Source organism: Onychomys torridus, chromosome X (genome assembly GCF_903995425.1).
Source record: "Onychomys torridus chromosome X, mOncTor1.1, whole genome shotgun sequence".
Lineage (NCBI taxonomy): Eukaryota > Metazoa > Chordata > Mammalia > Rodentia > Cricetidae > Onychomys > Onychomys torridus.
In genome coordinates, this window is record NC_050466.1 from 95658783 (window position 1) to 95674785 (window position 16003).

Below are 16003 nucleotides of genomic sequence, written 5' to 3' on the forward strand. Positions count from 1 at the left end.
TCATAGTGGTTAACTTTTTGATGTGTTCTTAATTTTTGTTTGCAAGTATTTGCTTGAGAATTTTTACATTTATGTTCATTAGAGAGGGTGACCCATAATTTTGTACTTTTGTTAGATCTTTTCCTGGTTTTGGAATCAGGGTGATAGTGATTTCATAAAAAGAAATTGCAGATTTTCTTTCTTTTCAATTTTATGGGATAATTTGGTAAGTATTGGTGTAGTTCTTTGAAGATGTGGTAGAATTCTGCCTGTGTCTGTTTGGTCCTAGGATTCTTTTAGTTGGGAGATTTTTATAACGGCTTCTTTACAGATTTTTCCAGTTTAGCAGAATGTAGATTTTTAAATTATGCATTATGATTCTCTAAATTTCCTTAGTATCTGTGGTAATGTTTTCATTTTTCATACCTGATTAGTTCAGTCCTCTTTTATGCCAATTTGATTAAAAGATTGTCTATCTTAATTTTTTAAAAGAATTTTGTTTATTTTTTCTAATTTTTTGTTTGTTTCTACTTAATTAACGTCAGCCTGATTTTGATTGTCTCTTCTGGTTGACTCTCTTTGTGTATTGTTTGTTCCTGCTTTTCCAGGGCTTTCAGATATATCATTATGTTCCCATTTTATGCTGTAAATGCTTACTATTATAAACTCTCTTTTTAGGACTGATTTCATTGTGTCCCATAGATTTTGGAGTGTTGTGTTTTTCATTTTTATTCAATTCTAGGAATTTTTAATTTGATTTCTCAATTTCTCTCTTGGCCTGATTTTTTGTCTGTTGTATGTTGTTTTGTTTCCATGCACTTGTGCACTTTCTGCCATTTCTATTGTTGTTGATATCCAGCTTTATTTCATGGTAGCCCCATAAAGCGCAGTATATTATTTCAGTTCTCCTAAATTTTCTTTGTGTCCTTATAGGCCATCTATTTTGGAGAAAGTTCCATGGACTTCTGAGAATAAAATGTATTCTTTCATGTTTGGGTGAAATGTTCTGTAAATATCTATTACATCCATTTGATTAATGATGTCACTTAACTGCAGGGTTTCTTTATTTAGTTTTTTGCTGAATGACTTTTCTTTTGGGGTATTTAAGTCATACACTATCACTGTTTTTGAGTCAGCCTGTGGTTTTTGATCTAATGTTTCTTTTATGAAATTGAATGCCTCTGGTTTTTTTTTGGCATATAAATGTTTACAATTGCAGTATCCTGTGGTGGATTTTTCCTTTAACAATTATGAAATGTCCTTCTCTATCTCTTGTGACTAGTTTTGGTTTGAAGTGTATTTTTGTCAGATACTAGAATAGCTAGAGCCATGCTGTCTAGCTCTCAATCTGCATCGAAGAAGCTTCTTCTAGTAGTAGATGGCAATTAACACCAAAACCCACAATGAATCATTATGCAGAAGAAAAAGAGTTATTGTCATGAAAGAATATTTACTCTTTCAAATGTCTTCACAGTATGTAATAAAATGATCATGTGGTTTTTATCCATCATTCAATTATTAAATGTCACATTAATTGATTTCAATATTTCTCTCTGTCTCTGTCTGTCCCTCTGTCTCTCTGTCATCTGTCTCTCCCTGCCCCCCCCACTGTGTGTGTGTGTGTGTGTGTGTGTGTGTGTGTGTGTGTGTGTATGTGTGTCCCTCTCTCTTATCTTCTCTTTTAACTATCTGTAAGCAAGAGATCACTATGTATCTTAGGCTAACCTGGAACTCATTTTTCTCCTGCTTCAGCTTCTAGAGTTTTGGGATTACAGGTGTGCATCACCAAACTTGATTCCCTTTTCCTAATGTAGAAAATTACTGCTTATAAACTTTTTTTTTATTAGATATGGTTTTGGTGTATCTCATACATTTTTTATGTATTATCATCCTGTTTTCCATGCCCCAATATGTTTTGTAATTTTACTTTAAACTTTATGTTCAATTAATTTATATGTATTTGTGAGTTTTCCAGCTTACTTCCTGGTGTTGATTTCTGGTTTAATCCTATTAAAGTCATTGTCTTAGTGTTTCTATTGCTGTGATAAAACACCATTACAAAAAGCAAGTTGGAGGGGAATGAGTTTATTTCATCCCATAGTTCTACATCACAGACCCTCATCAAAGAAAGTTAGGGCAGGAACTTAAGCAGAACCCATAAAGACACACTGATTTCTGGCTTGCTTAGCCTCCTTTTTTTTTTTTTTTAAACCAGTCAGGACCATTTGCCCAGAGGTGGAATTTCACGTTGAGCTGGGCCTTCCCACATCAATCATTAATCTGGAAAGTGCCCTACTGAGTTGCTTATAGGCAATTAGGACGGAAGCATTTTCCCAAATGACGTGTCTCTTCCCAGATAACACTAGCTGTGTTAAATTGGCAAAACAACAACAGCAAATCCCAAGCAGGACAGTCAGATAACAATTGTCTTACTGTATTCATGAATTTATCCTTTTATTTTTACATAGCAACTTTGTTGGTTTCCTGTGATTGTTGGAAACTTTTTTTTTATCAGTTGGAATATATGTTCCTTTTCTTCCCTGGTATGCAAGGCTTCTGCTAAGAAATCTGTGTAGACTTATGGAGGCATTCCTTTGTGTGATAAGTGGATTTTCTGTTGCGACATTCAAATGCTGCCTTTGACTTTCGGGAAAGCTGATTATATACTAAAGCCTGGCGAAGAGCCTATGATGATCAAGTGATTTGGGAGTTCTTTGATCTTCTTGAGATTGGATGTTCATTTCCTTCTCAAGATTTGGTAAATTTTTTGTTTCCTTATATGTTTATCTCTTTCTCTTTATTTGCTCTTTCTATGACTTTTATAACACCCATATGTTATTTTTAATTGAGGCATATTTTTATTCTTTGAAAATATCATACATGTATGCAAACCATCTGGACCATATACAAGCCTCATTCCCCACATTCAACTCCCAATAGGACTCTATATCACATATCCCTACCAACTTCATGACCTTCTTTTATAATTATTTAGTTGGTTGGTTGGTTGGTTTTTGTGGCTTGGTTTTACTTGAGAATTTTATATATGAGTACTGCATTTACATGATTCCCCCCTTCCCTCCTCTCCTTCCTCCAATTCCTCCCATTTGCCTTCAACTCCCTCTCATATTCATGACCCCTTATTCTTTAATTATATTTGTTTTAGATATATATATATAAAACTTGCTTCACCCATTTAGTGTTTCTCATATGTATATGGTTTTAGTGCTGATCACTTGGTATTAGGGAGCTCATCCCAGAAGACTAATTTTCCTTCTCTTGTGGCCATTTCTTGCCTATAGCTCTTCATTTAGGGCAGTTGTTCTTAACCTGTGGGTTGTGACCCCTTTTGAAGGTTGCATATCAGATATACTGCATTCAGATATTTACATTATTATCCATAACAGTAGCAAAATTACAGTTATGAAGTAGCAACAAAACAACTTTATGGTTGAGAGTCACCACAACATGAAAAACTGTATTAAAGGGTCACAGCATGAAGAAGGTTGAGAACCAATGGTCTAGTGGTATGGCCTTGTGAGATTTCTCTCATCTTTGTTGGCTATGCATTAGTCACTTTTCTATCACTATGATAAAATACCCTGTTCAAGGCAACTTATAAAAAGGAGCTTATAATTTGACTTGTGGTTTCAGAATGTTAGAGTCCTTGATAGTAGAGCAAAGGAACAGTTTGATCCACAGTCATGAGGTGAAGAAAGAGCATTGGGTCTTTAGAAATCTCAAAACCTGCTCCCACTAACACACCTCATCCAAAAAGACCACACCTACTTTTTATCCTTCCAATTCCACCAACTGGGGACTAAATATTCAAGCATATGAGTCTATGGGGTCCATTCCCATTCAGACTACCACATTCTATTCCCTGGCTTCCATAGGCTTATTGCTACATCATATTGCAAAATGTATTTAGTCCAACTTCAACAGTCCCCGCAGTCTATCACAGTGTCAACACAGTTTAAAGTCCGTAGTCTCTTTGAGATTCAATGCAACTCTTTGTTTTTAATTTTTATTTTTTTTATTTAAGAAAAGTTTTAATTCATTTTACATGCCAACCACAGATCCCCCTCTCATCCCTCCTCCCACTTCCCCCCAGCTTTCCCCCCTGTTTGGAAAAAGTGTTGAAGATCCACCTCAACTCCCCTCCCCATCTCTTTCCCTAAACCTACCCCTTCAAAGCCCACCAAATACAGCTCCTCCCCCAGAGACTCAAGACCACTCCCTCAGGGTATATAAGCAGCATCCCTGAAAACAGACACATAGTTCTTCCTGTCTCTCCTCCAGGTCTCCTCTCTGAGGGGCCGGGGAATCACTCAGCAATACTTCAGCCATTAAACCTGGGCTTTTCCTGATTCGGTCTGATTTGGATTTGCTGTGTTGGCAGAGAGGCCTTCAGGGTGCAAAAATTTATAACCACCTATCCCCACCACCCCTTCCTCCGAGAAGGTAAGGCCTCCCATGGGGAGTCAGCAAAGCCTGGTACATTTAGTTGAGGCAGGACCAAGCCCCTCTCCCGTGCATCAAGGCTGAGCAAGACCTCTGACCACAGGTAATAGGCTCCAGAATGCTAGCTCATGCAGCAGGGATAGATTCTGATCCCACTGCCAGGGGCCCCTCAAACAGACCAAGCTACACAACTGTCTCCTGGAGATTCAGTACAACTCTTAAGTGCAACCTGCTGTAGAGTGAGAAAGGAAATTACACATTTCTGACATACAATGGCAGAGAACACATATTACCATTTCAAAGTGGAGGAATTAGGGTATAAGTGAGGAAATACCGGACCAAAACAAGACTATAACAAGCAGGGCAAACTTCAAAGCCTGTAACTCCACATCTGATGTCAGAGGGTTTAGACAGCAACACACTTCTCTCTCCCTATATAACACAATTCTACTCTCCACAGCAGGCATCCCACAGCCTTGTCACCTCTAATATCACTTGCTCTCCAGTGCAATCCAGGCTTCACTTTCATACAACAGCCTCTCAGGGCCTCCATTCAGGGACTCATCTGCCATATGCCTGGCCTCAGAGACTCTCCTTAACAATGGAAGAAATTTCCACAATGCCTTTACTCACACATCCTTCATGGCTCTAAAATCATAACCCTGTGGAGGTTACTGACTTGTTTGACTACCAATGTGGGGTAAACAGTGACACCCTTGAATCACATTTGTAGGACCTTTGATTGTTGATGCTTTTAGGAGTATAAAATTCCCTAGGCCTTTTCTTTCAATAAATTGGAAACTTAGCTGGTCTTGCCTGGGGTACCCATTTCTTTATTTTATTTCTGGTTTGGCCCCTCTCTAATCCTCTTATCTCTTTCAATACAAGCCTTGTTTCCAACATTAGGTTTCCTGGTGCTCTTTTTACTTTGCAAACTGTATGTTTTGCATTTCTTTTCACCCCACTTGCTCTTTTTCATTATAGATCTGCATAAGAGTGATTATTAACAACCACATAACAGAGTCAATATAAGACTATCTTAAAATCTCCTCTGCCAAAGAAATTAGTTCATTACCTTTCAGCTTAGCTCCAGGAAATTTCTTCTTCAGATAAGAGCAAAAGGCAACCACATTCTTTGCCAAAATTTTACAGGGGGACAAATATTCAAATACGGGGGTCACTGTCATTTCAACCACTGCAGTATGTCAAGCGGGGTTGCCATTTCTCAGGTCTTGTTGTAATTTTATGGGTGCAGTTATCTTCTCATACATCAAACACAAACTCATAGCATACATCCTGGTCCACCTTCTCTGAGACGTTACCTGAATCTTAGGTGAAGGAGTTGTGTTGTAAAAACACAGATATTGTTTTATGTGAAGTTTTCCAGTAAGTCCAGGAGACTTTCCACTTCTACTTTCCTTTTTAAAAAAATCTTTGTTCACCTTATTGAATACTTTCAAATGATCTAGCTTCTTGTTTGTTAGTTCATTATTCTTTCTAATTGAATTAGTGTTTTGAGTTCAGTTATTTTATTCATCAGCTCCATAATTTCCACTTGTGTTTTAAATATTGTTTCTATACCTTGTTATACTTCTGAATTCTTAATTTTGTTGTAAAAGGGAGCTGAAATTGAAGATTTTCCTTAAGTATACACTTTTTAGGAAGCAAAAAAAGCTGTTGTGATTCAAAATGGTTCTTTTTCTCTACTACTAATAGATGTAGGAAAGGATTTTGAAATATTTATTGCAAGAGTATAGTAAAACTTCTAGACCTAAAACTAACACATCTTTATGGACCTCCTGATACCTCAGGAGACCTTATCAGCTCTAAGACTAGACACCTGTTGGAACACAGTCACAGAATAAAGTCCTGCGAGAATCCTAGTGCTTGTGAGAAAAGTAAAAAAAAAGAAAGAAAAAAAAAGACAAGAGTCTTGTGACCTCAGTTTCTTCAAAACACAGACTTGTTCTTGGAATGTGTCTTCCTGCTCCTCCAGGGTATGTTGGATTGGAATGAGTTGACTTCAGCTGTCATTATTCATAGGCCTCTATGGAAAAACATGTTTCTGCCACATGAGGCTTGGCCTTGTTATCGAACACCTTAAGAATCTCGTGTGACTCTTCTTAACCCTCAGAGTACAAATTGCCTGATGCTCTGAATAAAATTAACTATTGCATGAGACTTTAGTCCAGCTCCTTTATTGGATCCACTCTCCCAGGTCCCACCCCCTCTAGAGTGGTAACCAAGAGGCACCACAAGTCAGGGACCTGATTCCAGACTAAAGGAAGCATTTGTGTATTGTGGGGATCCTTCATTTCCTTTAAACTTATTTTCCCCACTAAGTTGTCTCCTAAAGTATTACAGCACAATGGGATAAACCTTTGGAATGGATTTATTTGCACCATAAGGGTCATAAAATGCTTCTCCTTACTCTTCTTGCTCATTTAGTAAATCAAGGGAGGACCCAATGTTAACAATTATTTGGATTTGATCCTTTGTTGTATTATATTACCCTTAACTAATAATCAGTTTTTAAGAGTGTTACAGAACTCTATCGATTTTCAAATTTCATTTGCATATTACTATGGAAGGAGAGGAAATCATTATCCAGCTGGAAAGCTATGGGATTTTCATGTACAAACTGAATTTGTGATTACAAAAATTGTCCAACCTTCTCCCATTCCACAGACAGGTACTTATTTTATTAATGGCTCATCTAACAGTATGGGGCAGGTATGGTCAAGATATTTATCAGTTAACTAATACTTCTTTTTCCTAAGCCAAGCAGGTGGACTTGTCTGTTTTTATTCATCTATTGTGGTTTACTCATTAATCCTTAAATGTTGTTTCATGTTCTGTGTAATATTTATGGCAATAGACTCACATTCATGCACACTCTAACATGACTGGTTTTCTTGCAGAAGAAACTAAAAAAGTTGATGCGTTAACCTGTCCTATTTTTACTTCTCCAAGAAATATTGGGAAGGAGTATGCATCTGTCATTGCAGATGGATCCACTGAAACATTATGGATGCTCCCACACCAGGCCATCAAGCACCATAGTGGAGGGTGAGTAGACAGTGGAAGTCACCAGAAAGTTAATTAACCTCCAGGTAAAGAGCAAAAGGAGATATAGGTCATATCCTCAGAAGTCAAGTCTGCCTACCTGAACCCTAGTCACCAAGTGAGAAGTTATTCTATGAAACACACAGAACTCTGAGAAAAGACACATTCAACAATGAAAAAGAAGACCTGCCTTGGTTTTCTGTACATGAAATGATGTCTTTTATCAACTGGGAGTTACTAAAAACCTGAATGATCTATTTCTCTTGGCTTCTAGTTAAACCAGTATGCCAAAAGGTATGGACGGGATTATAGTGGTTAACTCTATCATCAAATATTGAAACCATCCCAAACTGGTACTTCCAACTATAATGGCATTGAATTTTATTTGGCTGGGACAAAAGGTATATGTGCTTGGAGAATGACTAGAACACTTTAAACAAGTGTATGTGATTAATTCCAATTTCAGTTCCATATGATGTTTCTTCAGTAAAACAAACACGGCTTTTAAATGTTAATATAGAGTCATATATAGAGAGACCTCTTTCTCCTTCATTTCTATCTTCAAAGAAAATCAAAAGCAGTTTATATTCACCTATTGGTTTCTTATGCTAAAGCTTCATAACCACTCCTTTCTGCTTAAACATTGATCAGAACTGACTTAGATTGTGTTGATTGCCCTCAGAAAACATGCTTGTTCATTACATTTTATGACATGCTAAGTTATCCTGGTGAGCAGAAAATAACAAGCATTTTTAGTGCCTTGCCAAGATAATGTGCTTAACCAGAGGGTCTGATCAACTGTTGATGCTTTCTGGGAATCCAGTTGTCTGGAATTCAGTATATCATTGAATATTGAATATATCATGCTTGGGCTCTCAACTCACCATGTAACCCACAAAAATGTCATATCAAATATGACTGAGAGCAAGAAAATTGTTAACAGTCTATCTAGGCTCATTGTAAGTTGCTCTGCTACTTGAAGTTTATGAATCATCAGGAACATAGCATAGGTATACACTATGACCACTATAGTGCTGACTCTAATTTGGGAGTAAAGCCTTAGGTCTCAAACCCAGGACAAATGGCTGAGATGCCTATTTGACATATTAAAGTGGAACTGGCCATCAGGCTCTCCCACACCCCTTAGGCCCCACCTGTTACAGGGTATGCTTGACATATTCCACCCTCTACCCTGAACTCTCTAGGCCAGGGCTAGGCTTCCCTTCCCCCAGTCTCTGGTCCCTATATAATTCAGCCCATCATTTTACCTTTTTGCCCTCTTAGCTACTGCACATTTTTTCACTCTCTCCCCTCTCCTCACACAGCCCTGCTCAGACTCATGTTCATGCTGAGCTCTCCAGACATCTTTGCCTCTGACTATACTCCCCCTATTATCTATGATAAAACTTCTCCTCCACCATACCTAGGAGCAGTTATGTCCTTCCTTTCTTATTTCTTTTTTTTCCCATTAATCTGGTACTGAAACCTGGGATTGGCATATATGCGTTCCCTTCCAAGGAACTCAGCCTCTTCAAACCAAAATGCTGATTTGACTCTCCTAAGGCATGTACAGATCATTTGTTTCTGATGGCTTCTGCCATCAAGGTTGACCCCAAATTCTGGAGTCTGCCTCTTCAGCTGCTTCTTCCCTTCCTGTGTTCTAACCATTCCTCTCCTTGTCTGTGTCCTAAGTGTCTCTCTGGCTCCTAGTGCCTGGTACTCATCTCAAATCTCTGGCCTGCTACACATGTCTAAGTGTCTCTCCTAAAGACCCTTCCCATCTTCTATTTCCCCCTGCTGTATCCTCTCTCTCTACTAGATAAATGTCACCTGAGCTGCCTGTTTTGTCTACTATTATAACAAAAGCCACACCATTGTGCCAGGAAGCCCTTCTCTGACCTACTTGGGCCCTGGTCACATGGAAAGGAACACTTCTCCTCTGTGATTTGGAACATGTTTCTCTCTGACAAGTTTCCCATCTTGCTTGGGAATGCCCTGGATGGAAATTCTTGTCACAACACTTTATCCACCTCAGCTCAGCTAGCTTTCTCTTGCTTCCCCCTAGACACTGTAGTACTGCCTTTAGTCCTGTAGTGTCTGCTCTCAGCTCTCTTCTAAAGTCTCCTTCCCCAGAGGGAACTGCCTGCTCTGTCTCTTCCTTAAGCCCTCCTCTTTCCCTTGCTTGGATGGAGCTCTTCCCACTGCTTCTCTAAGCCTGAGCTAATATGGGGCACAGTGCACACTTTCTCAGTGTCCTCTCAGACCTTTAGACATTCCCTCCAGCAGAGTTCCAATTTTCAACCCTTTCTCTCTCTTGCTTGGACTACATACAGCTTGGTCTCAGCACAGATCAATGGCCAAAGATCGGAATGCTCTATTTACAGATTCTCTCAAATAGTAACAACTTCTGCCACTGCACAAACAAAAGATCCCCAAATGGCTTTATCTAAACTTGCTCTGCTCTACATTTCCTCTATTTCCCACTCTTAAAACCCTTTTATCTCTACAATTTCTCTGCACTCTGCTCTCAAAAAAGTCCCTTAAGACTATTGCATAGACTCTATCTCAGGATTTGTAAACTCATTGGGTACGACTGAAAAAAAAATCTATAAAATCTGTAACAAAATTTAGCTTTAAACTTATAACAAGAGGCTTATAATTAAAAAAATATATACATGAGTAATCTTGATTTGCTGCAACATACTATATATGTGGTTCAACTCTTGTTTAGAGTATACTGTATATGTAACTTAGATTAAATTCTTATTTTAAAATAGGTCTAACAAAAAAATAGATATTTTCAATAACAACCACATGGTTGGCAGCCATCTTTACTAAGGTTAAAGGGTACATGCAATGTGACTTCACCACCATCTTAAGATGACTACTCCCTTATAAACCAACTAAGAGAGCACCTATAAAACTTCTTAGTCCTACTGATCCCTCTGCTTATCATTGTATCTCCTTCTAGACTAAGGAGCCAACAACATATCTCCAAAATATTTTGGATTGTTATGGATTTTTGTACGATGGTTAATTTTTAAATTTATAAAAATCTACTCAGAGTAACAAAAGATGACTTTGAGATTTATACCTAACTACTTATGTTGAAGGGTCCAGAAATATAGAAATATAAAATTATAAGCTTAATAAATAAGCTGGCAGTTATTAGCTCTAAAGAACTTCTAACAACGGCTCTTTGCTTTACCACCAGCTCCTCTGTCTACAGCCAGGGGTTAACTTTTAACCCCCTTGCCACTCATAGCCAACAACTGCCTGGGCCAAAGTTAACTTTTAATAGTTGTTTCTATGTGACTTCAATAATGCATCCCATGCCTGATGTTTCTACATGACTCCTAGCATGCACCACATGCCTGATGCTTTTCCCCCTACTATAAAAGGAGCTCATAACCCCCCTCCAACTGACACAGCCTCAGAAATCACAAACATTGGCTGTGGTCTCAGCTAGCAAATAAGCTTTTGTGCCTTGTGGTGAATTTTTTTTCATTTTCTTTCTTTCTTTTTTCCTGGAATAAAGTTGGTTTCTGGTTTAATAGACTTTGGTTGTCTGTCCCCTATTATTGCGAGACCCTGGACCCAACAATGTCTTTGCTAACTCTTCAACATTAGGCATCTATAAAATTTAGATAAGTAACAACATATGTTTGATAAATAAGGTATATTTGATAAATAAGGTTTATAAATTCCTAAGGTCTACTCAGGTTCACAGTAATATTTGTAAGCTTCTTTGTCTTTGCTCACTTTATTATGCTTTTGTTATTTGGATAAACTAAGTTATACAAAGAAAACAGTGATATTCTATAATGGTGCATTATGAAAGAATCAGGAAAGTAAAGTTCCCAGTTTCTCTATGGGCTATATTTATGGTTTAATGATTTATTTTGAGGCTAAAGGTAATTTCAATTAGATCTTCAACTGAAGTTTTAAGGCTCAAAGTTAACAGAGATAAAACTATTTTTATATAAGCTACTAATTTATATAATATATAATGTAATAAATATATCCTATTATATAAGCTACTAATTTATATAAACTGTTAAAGATAATTAAAACATACAAGTTAATGTATTTTCAAGGTTAAGTCTAAAGCAAGTAAATAAATCAAGTATACTTAATAGATGGTCCTCAAACTTTTAAGAGATCTGCTGAATATGGCATTTAAAATGTTTAATTAAAACTTCCTATCATAGAGAGAAATGCCAACTCCTAGAGGAAAGTCTTTAAAGAAAATAGATGTGGCATGATGATGTCATCTGAATTGTGGTGACACTAACCACTGGGTGAAACTTTCCCCATGCTTTGACTGCTGTGGGGGGGGGGGCACTGCCCAAGCTGTGAACACTGTTGAGTTCATTGACCTCACTGATCAAAGTAAGGGCTGTCCCCTTCTCCACAGGAAAATTTCCCAGAACTGGGTTTGGCAGGTGAAGGCCAATACTGCTCTGTATGACAGTCTGAGATTAAGTGCCATCCTGTATGATAGCTGAAGACCTATAACCACCACCTCCAATAATGAGGCCACAGGAACCTAGGGCAACCATGTAGGTAGTAGGTAAGTCTCTTATTTTAACTGATACATGTGGATTATACCTCCTGCTATAATTTATCCTTCTCAGATGTCTGATGATATTGACTGATTAACTATAGCTTTAACAGCAGTGAGCTTACCAACTCCTTGCTCCAAGGCTACAGCTGCCTTCTCTTCATATGTAAAAATCAGGCCTCTGGCCTCACTTTAATCCTAGAGCTACTAGGTCTCCAGCTGAGAAAGACAAACAGTTTACCTTGCTCTGAAAGACTGAAAGGGGTGAACTCACTGATGCTAAAATACTGATTGAGTCCCCAAGCTTTTACCATGACTCAACAGTGTGAGTCTACTGCCTTTACTACAATGTGAATTTCAAAACAGATTACAAACAATGGTAATGCTAACATATCTAAAACATTTATCTCTTTATAAACTTAAATTCATGTAAGCTTCAGGGAGTCAACTTGGATCCACCTCTTGCAGGCCAAACAGACTTCAGTTAAGTACTCCTAAGTTTCTCAATGTACACTCAAGATAAAAACTTTCCTCTAAATTCCTTAACTTTACCTTCTGTCATATATATATACAAAATACGTTACACTATATATATATATGTGTGTGTGTGTGTATGTATGTGTGTGTATGTATGTATGTATGTATATATGTTGCAGCAGATTTCCAAACACTGAAAGACTGCAAACTGCTCCAAACTCACCAGCCCTAGGTGCTTCTGATGGAATTCCAACCAGCCTGAGCCTCTCCATTCTAGATGGCTCCAGAGTGGTTAGCCCCAAGTGGTCCAGTCTCCACCAATTGCTCCAACTTGGCCTGCAGTTCCCTAGTCCCAGAAGGTCCTGCAGAGCCTGGACAGCAAGTGAAAGAGCCTGCACTCCTCTTTCTCTCTCTTCTGAGCCTTAGTCAGTATTCTGGCTTTCTTGGGTCCCCAACAAGGACAAAACAATACAGCAGGAAGTAGTCATAGGAAAGATTATTTCAACCCTTATCATTTATTATGAACACAAAGGTAGGGATGTTAGGTCTCAAACCCAGGACAAATGGCTGAGGTACATATTTAACATATCAAAGTGGACCAGGCCACCAGGCTCTCCTGACATCCCTTAATCCCTAGCCACAGAATGTGGCTGACATACCCTGCCCCCTTCCCTGAACTCTAGCCCAGAGTTAGGCTTCCATTCCTCTAGTCTCTCATCCCTATACAGCTCAGCCATTTGGTTGTCCCAGTCCTTTTGCCTTTTTTGTTCTCTTGGCTGCTGTACATAGTTCTCCTTTGTTCCCCTCCCTCATCTCCTCATATGTTCCTGTTCAGGGTTATGCCCACTCTGGACTCTCCCAGATGGCTCTGCCTCTGACTAGGTTCTCCCTCACATCTACAATAAACTTTTTCCTCTACCATACCTAGGAGCAGACATGTCCTTTCATTTTTATTTCTTTCTTCAGTCATGAAGTACTGCTCCTTTCTAACAGACTATCTTTACTAAAGGACAGTAAGTGACATGCCTCATTAATGAGATCCTGAACATATCATTGTCCTGGCAGGATAAATAATTCTGCTTATCAAGGGGATTTATGTGCACATTAAAACCCAAAAGGACCAATACAAAAACACAGAAAGTTACGGAGGTGCCTCTTTTGCTACCTTGCCAAATAGCTACAATCAATGAAAATCTGTATCAAAAATAGAGCTATAAGACTATAAAGACCTCAGATCTCACAGAGAGAAAATATTAGATTGTTTCACTAGAGAAAACAAAACATATCCAATCAAGATGTTCCAGAGTGCAAAAATAAATATGAAACTGTCTATGAAATATGAAAACTAAGACTATCAATTTAGGTTCATAAGCAGCTATTGATCAGAGGCTGAAGCAAAAATGCTTTAATTTTTTTCTCCCTTCTCCTAATTTGTTGCCTTATGTAACAAGCAATGGTAACAGCTGACATTTTAGTTTCTGGAGTATTCCACAATGACATTGTAGGCAATGGAAACCTGTGTGTTCTTTGTGCTTGTGATATGAACAATTTGTCCTGATGTGTAATAGGAGACACTGGCTGGGCATGGTGGAATATTACTATAATAACAGTACTCAGGAGGCTTGAGGCAGGAATATCACAAATTTGAGCACAAACTGAACTACATAGAGAGAGCTTGTTTCTAACAACAATGGATATAAAGAAAAAAGGAAGTAAAATAAAAAGAAAGAAGGGTGGAAGGGGGTGCTCTGCTTTGTTTTTTTGCTACTGTGATATAAACAAAATCATAACCAAAAGTAAAAATAAAAAATAAAAAAACGGTAGTAACATGTCTCAGCTTCTACTTCAGGTAATAATCCATCACTGAGAGAGCTTAAATAAGAATTGAAGCTGAAACCATGAAGGATATTTGATATTTTTTTCTCTCTGGTTCATGGTAAATTAGTTTGGTTTTTTTTTTATATCAGTGAACTGGTCCCTCCTACATCAATTAGTACTAAAAAAAAAATACCCACAGGCATGCCCAAAGGCCAATCTGAACAAGGCCATTCTTTCACTGAAACTTTCTCATCCCAAGTGACTCTAAATTGTGTTAACTTAAGAATAAAATTTAGAACTCCCATCTGGACCAGAGGTGAGTGCCTGGGTTACAGTCAGAGAGGCAACTGCACCTGGGTCCCACCATTGCACACAGGCCACCCCAGGAGGACCTGACCAAATTGGCCCCAGTTTCCTGCCAATTTGGCAGGCCCTGCAGGAAAGCTCCCCTTTTCCAATACTGCAGGCAGACACTGCAGTCGCCATACCCTGCCCCAACACCCATCTGCTGGAGACACCAGCCACTTCCTGAGAATCAGAGACCAGCCCCAAGCTTCCATCCTGCCCTGGAATTCCCATCTGGACCAGAGACCAGAAGAACTCCCATCTGGACAAGAGGAGCTCCCATCTGGACAAAATAAGGAGACCCCAGGGACTTCCCGAGACTCAGACTCCAGTCCCCCCAGGTCATATCCAGCCAGCACTCTCATCTGGACCAGCGCTCCCATCTGGCCCAGAGCTTCCATCTGGACCAGAGAGAGGCTCCCTAAATCTGTCAACTCTCTCTGGACCAAGGACACTGATAAGACCAAGAACGAACACAAGAGGAGATGGGCAGATGTCAAGGCAGAAGTACATACAACAAAATAAAGAGCAATACAGCATCACCAGAACCTAGCCCTTCTCCAAAAGCTAGACCTGAACATCACAGAATGGAAGAAGAAGAAGAAAACAACCTTATAAGTAACATCATGAAGAGGCTAGAGCCTTATATAGAAGAAAACAAAAATAAAGTAGAGGAACAAACAAAAAATGGGAAGAACACTATAAAAAACTAGAGGAAAGGACAATTAAAGGAGAAGAAAACAATAAATACTTGAATGAAAATCATGAAAAAGCAAGGGAGACAATCCAAGATCTGAAGAGGGAAATAGAAAAAATGAAGAAGACACTAGAAGGAATGTTGGAAATAGAAAATCTGAGTAAACAAACAGGAACTTTAGAGGCAAGTATAACCAACAGAATGCAAGAGATGGAAGAGAGGATCTCTGGTGTTGAAGATATGGTAGAAGAAATAGATTCATCAGTCAAAGAAAGCACTAAAACCAACAAAGTCATGACCCAAAATGTCCAAGAAATTTGGGACACCATGAAAAGACCAAACCTATGAAAAATAGGGATAGAGGAAGGAGAATACCAACTCAAAGGCACAGAAAATATATTTAACAAGATCATAGAAGAAAACTTTCCCAACTTAAAGAAGGAAATGCCTATGAAGATACAAGAAGCCTATAGAACACCAAACAGACTAGACCCCCCAAAAAAATTCCCCTCGCCACATAATAATTAAACAACTAAATGTACAGAATAAAGAAAGAAAATTAAGAGCAGAAAGGAAAAAGGCCAAGTGACTTA